At 36.6% G+C, this 6,783-nt stretch overlaps 1 long non-coding RNA gene across 1 annotated transcript; it reads right to left on the bottom strand.

Annotated features, from left to right (window-relative positions):
* Positions 1–1,457: 1,457 nt before the first annotated feature.
* LOC121789214 lies at positions 1,458–5,647 on the bottom strand. The gene is made up of 4 exons (XR_006047997.1): positions 5,197–5,647; positions 4,967–4,999; positions 4,101–4,188; positions 1,458–2,051 (listed from the first exon to the last, which is right to left on the bottom strand). It is a non-coding gene; the product is annotated as an uncharacterized LOC121789214 (long non-coding RNA).
* Positions 5,648–6,783: the final 1,136 nt, after the last annotated feature.

The raw sequence follows: 6,783 nt of genomic DNA, 5'->3' as shown, positions 1-6,783 counted from the left end.
GAGGCTCCATATGGCCGACATCATTAGTCGTTGGGAGACATTGCCAATCCGGTTGATCGGGAGGTTGCGGATATAACAACGACGGTTGATCATAGGTCGAAGAACTCTGCTGCGTGCGCACCCATGGCGGGTCCCAGCAAGTGGGCTGTCTGAGCGCGGTGTGGTGTGGCTGTTGAGGCGGTTGATAAGGCTGAGAGTATCCATGCTGCGTGCACAACCTTGGCGGGTCCCAACAAGAGGGTGGTGGCGAGTACAAATCTGGCTCGTAGGACGATGGTTGCTGATACGCAGTTTCCTGGCGCAGCCATGGCGGGTCCCAGGAAGTGGGTTGACGGGCTTGGTAGGGATTGTGTTGTGGGTGGAGTCTCCCATCCTGTGGATATGGATATGATAGTTGTTGATCTAACGCTCTGTTCGGATAGAGCAGGGGTTGAGGTACGGGCTGCCATGGGTGGTAATCCGACTGCCGGAGTTGATATCCGGTGTAGCCGTACGACATGTAGATAGCGATTCGGTGGAAGAGCTCACGATGAAAGCACCAATTGTTAAGGATGAAGTTCCTTAACTCGTTATTTTGCGTCGAACGTCGCGGGAGCTTTTGCCCGTCGATCAATCCGGCGTCAAAATTAGGGTTTTGTGCGTTTTGCACGCTTGAAAGAAAAGAGAGTAAGAGAAAGTAAAATAGAAGGATAATTGATATTTCTTGAATGAATAATATGAATAACAATGTCCACTATTTATAATAGTGGATACTAACTTAATGAGCAAGACAAAAGATATGGAAAATATATGCAAATCTATAATTAACTAACTAAATAATAATAATAATAATAATAATAATAATAATAATAATCGTATCAGTGTAACACATTGATTAGCACTGCTGTAAAGTTTACACCATAACATAAGATTCTCTTAAGTGCCATGGAGAATGCAGTGCCTCTTCATATATTCTGGTGAACTGCTCAACAGTCAACACTCTCTAGCTGTATGCATGCCTCAATTCCCAAGAATCGTCAATTCCTAGTTGGGACATGTCAAAAATCAACAGAATTACTGTTATATCTTTCTCTAGCGCTGTTGCGTCTCCTCTAACCTCTTCATCTCCATTCTCTCTTGACCATGAATGCATCCGAAAAATGCGTTCGCTTATATCCCAATTTTCATGTCTCGGATGTCTTTTTCTGCGACCTTCCTTTTTGTGGCTGTTAATGTGAAAGCATATACATATATAGCACTACTATGATTCTAGAAGACATGTGCAGAAAACAAATATAGAATCACTCTCTCAATTCTAAGAGCAGTTGCAATGGTAGAAGGGTGTCCCGTCCTGGTGACATGGAACAATGGCGGGACTCATTAGAGGGGAGCTCGTGGAACAGGCATCACATAAGGGCAGGGTGAGGGGCATTCGAGATGATTAACCGAATTAGTAAACAAACTAACAAACATGTACATTTTTCTGCAAAAGTTAACTTTTCTACTAAACGGGTGGCATAGATAGCATATTATCCGTAAGTGTAATACCACAGCCCATTTACTATCTTATCTCTACATTGGATTATCATACATAGCAAACGAGTCGTAGATGGAAACTACGCAACAATGTGTGAAGAGTATGCATACAAAGCTGTGTGCTAAATTGGGCACAAAACATCTCCAACTGTAGATGTTACTGGTTAACTGAAATATGTAGCTAAGAGTAAACTATTCCAGATATAAAATGACTAGCACTGTACACAACCAAGACCAATTATACTAGCATTGGAAGGCGGGCGTCAAGGCCGGGCTCTCTCGTTCGTACAGGTTGGACATTTGAACTGAGTGATGTGCTCCGCCTCAGCAGGTGTGATATTGACGCACCTCCCATGGAACCATCTCTGGCATAGGTCACAGCAAATACAGAATTCATTGGTGTTGTAATATTCACCACATGATCTGCACAAGGTTTCCTCATGTTCGTCTTCATCCTCTTCGTCCGATCCCTTGCCCTCTTCATTCGATCCCTCATACTTGGCCTCATCATTTGGTTGGGGCCCTGACATTCTCTCCTGTAAATTACAGAAAAGAAAGTAAGAATTTTTTTTTCACTTTTATAGCTTCAGAAGAGGAAATAAAGCACGGCGACTGAAGTATGAATAAAAGAGGATCCATGAAGTTTGCAAAATGAATTGATCATGAAAGTAACCACAAGATTCATCACATGGTTGTACTGCTGATACATTTAATCACCCACCTGCCAGTGTATGAAGTCATTAATACAAAACAGTCAAATCCCAAAACGACTAAGTAATGATTAGTGAAATAACTCCTAAGCTTTTTTTAATACCCTCCGTCCATGTAAAATAGTCCCCATAGTGGACGACATGAGTTTTAATGCACAATAGGTAAATTAGTAGAGAGGAAGAGAAAAGGTGGTTGAAGTAGTGTTAGAAAGTTTCCATAGTCAGTTGATATATGAGGGTAATAAACTGTTAGAAAGTTTCCGTAAATAGACAGGGACTAAATGAAAAAAATGGAACTATTATTCATAGACAGAGAGTAATAGTTTTAGTGTCAGCAGCATCACATCTCATCCTCACAAAGATGTTACATTTGGCACAGTGAATATGTTACGTACATAAAATTCATGGTTTTCTTCGTTCTTTTTCCTCATCCATGTTAGAGTGCAGAACTTCTATAGAACATGCTAATCGTCCAGTGACTACGATATATCTTAATTCAACTAATGGAAGCACGCTAGTTTTGGATTCTGTAGTCAGAGAGTGTTATGTTCAAACTTATCACTCACACATAGCAGCAGTGGAAAGGAAACGTATAGAGGTCACAGCAAACTCATCATAACCATCATGTAAAACAAGGGGATATTCTTTCTTTCCTTTGAAAAAAAAGAAACATGCTAACAATATCCAATAACTAACAAAGTCATCATGAAACATCAATTCTTAAACTATTTGCCATCATAACAAAGTCATCATTAAACATCAATTCTTAAACTATTTGCCATCATAACATCATCAAATTTCCAGATTTTGTTACCTCAATAGAAAATCAATTGTTTTTTAACATCAACCAGCCAGAACAGCATGTAAAGCAAACAGCTTGGTCCTGCCTTAGCAGATTGAAAATCAAGACTAATTGATAAAATTTGCAGACATTTTAGTGAGATGAGTTATGACACTAGAACTGATGCCCACTGATGATGCATGTTATCTCATGTTTTGGTTCAAGTGCATAAGAATGTGCTATATAAATTCAAACATTTATTCAGAGATATAGCTCAGCCTCAAACCTATAGGTTATGAAATTTAGCTGGTTAGATCCTGAAATGATATGTTTATTAGTTTGTATATTACAACCAAATCTCAGGCTACAGTTTAAATTTCCCGGACATGGTAACTTCAATATTTAGGATGAGGGACCAAACTGGGAAAAGAACTTCAAATTCTGCCTACTAGAAGGACCAGGAGGAAGGGTGAAAAAAGAGGTGAGCTTTATTCATCACTACTTCTACCTTAATACTCCCTCTGTCCCAGAAAGTTTGTCACATTTTTCCATGTCCATCCCACAAAATTTGTCACATTTCACATCTTACTATTTTTGGTAGTGGACCCATATTCCACTAACTCATTCCCACTCACATATTATTATAAAACTAATATATAAAAATAGGACCTACATTCAACTAACTTTTTCAACTCACTTTCCATTATTTTTCTTAAAACTCGTGTCCAGTAGTATGACAAAATTTATGGGATAGAGGGAGTAACATAGTGATTTCCCAAAATAAAGTGAAGACTAGAATGGACAGTTAAGTCATGTAAAAAATATATCTTTGGTCACAAGGCAGTGGAAGATCTCTTTGCTAGCTTATAGCTCACATTTTTTTATACTGGACAAAATATAGGCCATTAAGAATGAGCAGAGTGTAACACACAAGCCTTATTTTTAAAACTCGTATAAATGTACTCACAACTTATGTCTTCCAAAATAATAGAATAGGATTAGTGTTTTAGTGATGCAAGACCCAAGATATCATAGAAAAAGATATGATGATTACCCAAGATATCAATAGAAAAAGATATGATGATTTCACTTACCAATGCTATTGCTTGCTTATATTTTGCATCGTGTGTCACAACTTCTAAAATGGTTGGGAGATCATTTATCACATCGAATAGATATTTCCTGCATCCAACACAAACAGAATGAAGCTAGCAGTAATAGCAGATTCAAAGAAATTAAGTAAAGGCCATTATACATAATCGCCCAGAAGATACAATAGTACTAACTTTATACTGCAATATGCTCATCTTTAGTAGTAAGGAACAATAAATTAAAGGGGTTGGCAACCAAGCCAAAACTTTGTTTAGATAATGAAACTTCAGCGCAAAATACTAGGACCATAAGTCAGATGGCATTCTTATTACTTTTTCTCACGGGGTTGGAAAGCTTATTTGAAACATATAGGCAAATTATAAAGTGCTAACTTAAGGTTAGCATTATCATGCTTGAATGCATGGGAGATTAGCAAAGGACTAGATAGAATGTAAGCACACATTAACAAAGGAATTGGGAAAATTATATCTTAATTTTGCACAATATGGAAGGGAGATCACCTGATCTACATCGATAAATCAAAACTATATATAGTTGTTCTTTAGATATCATCATCACTCCAAATAGAATGGAACATATAATTCTATAATTCTAAGCCTTCTTTAGATCCCCCACCCCCAACAGGGATCAATAGGATGGAATTTTAAGGAAACAAATGAGGGAGTGATTTACAGTAAATAAAAAAAAGTTAAAGCGAATGAATATTCAAATAACTTCACAATTTACAAAATCACTACCTGCCATTTTTATCAAAATCACATCTGGCACCAAAATAGAAGGCAAGAGAAAGTAGCCATGCATCACTGATCGAAAATCAACCAAATAGATAAACTAAAACCTAACTCACCAGGATCACACTGTCGGGTGAATTCCTTAGCATCTGAAAAGGAGAAAATAAATAAATACTCCTAGATAAATAAACGGAGGAAGAAAAAGAAATAAAAACAAATTTAGCAGAATGCAGTACAATCAAGAAACAGGAACCCTAACTCCAAGAAGAATAAGAAAATCAAATTACACGAGCATTTTAGTGAACTTTTTTTATCAAAAAAGGAAAGGATGGAGAGAGAGAGTTACCAATGGTGAGAGCTCTGATCAAGGCCATGCGTCTACCATTGAAATCTCCAAAAACCTCTGATACGTGAAAAGGAGTGAAGAAGAAGAGAGGGAGATTGAATAAACTATCGTTAAGAAGATTAATGGAGATTGAGTTAATTGAGCTGTCAATTAGTTAGCTGTAATCGCAATTGACATTTTATGCTTAATGAAATGAAATCTATCCCTCTCTCTTATCTCTTTCTCTCTCTCTCTCTCAATATGCTGTAACTGCTGGTGAGCATCTCCGGTCAGGTTCCGGTGCCTTCTTCAGTGGCTGTTCAGATCCCAGCCGCCCTAGTCTGTTCCAACCTCCCACACCGTGCGATAATTGTCGGGCCCAAATCCGTCCATCACAGCTGAAGTGTTTGTTAGCTATGGCTTGAAGAATTGAAGGGTTACAGGAGAGAGAGAAGAGGGAGAGAGTCAGTTATGATTTGAATTTTGAAATATAAAAAAGAGAGGGAGACATTAGCTTTACTGATTTGGCACCAAGAGTGGCATCTACTCTATCAACCTCACGCTAATTCGCACTTTTCCGCTAATTCGCACTTTTCCGAAATTTAAACTTCATTAGTTTTAAATTATGAAATTGATTCAAGTACTTATTTAGTGTATTCTGTATAAAATCTTTTTTAAAATAGAGAAAATGAGTCCATTTAACTTTAGAATGTCCTAAAAATGAATACGAATCAATTGTGACAGTGAGTAACTATTGTGAATAGAGGTGAGTAGGTACGGTATATCTTACCGAAACTATCATACCGTATACCTTACCGTAAATTCGGTATGCGAACAAATCATACATTTAACTTACCAAAATTTTCGGTATACCGAACTTCGGTATACCTTATTTTTCGGTATGACCAATTTCTATACCGATGCAGTACCTCATTTTTGGTATACCGTAGCAAAGTTCAGTATACCATACTTTTGCGGTATACCTTACTTTCAACATCAATGAAAATAGATAATTTGAGTTTTTAGAATATTATTTATATTTTATTTTAAAAATATATATATATATATATTACATATATTTTATTCATAATTTTATTTATATTTCACAATAAATTTTATAATTTTAAAAATATAAAAAATATATTTACACTATTAAATTTATATTTTACGTTATATACCTTAATTTACGGTACATACCGAACTTCGGTATGAAGCGGTATACCGCGGTATATGAAAATTCATACCGTTATCTTACCGAAAGATTTCGGTAAGGTATTATAACGTACCGAAAATCACGGTGTACCAAAAGTTCGATATTTTCAATATTTTTTCGGTACGATAAGACCGGTATTTCGATATTTCGGTATTTTTCCCCAACCCTAATTGTGATAGTGAGTAACTAGTGGTATCATTTATCAATACTATGATTTTATCTCGATTTTTCAACTTGTCAATTCTATCTCAGTATTTTCAACTAGTACAATGTTAATAACCTTTTGTTAGAGTATCTGCATCCCAGCGGACATCCCCGCGGACTTTTCACAATAAAAAAAATTCACAAATTCATAAATTAAACAATTTATGGAATTAAAATTTCGACACAAATAC

This window comes from Salvia splendens, unplaced genomic scaffold (genome assembly GCF_004379255.2).
Source record: "Salvia splendens isolate huo1 unplaced genomic scaffold, SspV2 ctg174, whole genome shotgun sequence".
NCBI lineage: Eukaryota > Viridiplantae > Streptophyta > Magnoliopsida > Lamiales > Lamiaceae > Salvia > Salvia splendens.
The sequence above is the reverse complement of the archived record's forward strand: the minus strand, read 5'-3'. Positions and strand labels throughout refer to the sequence as shown.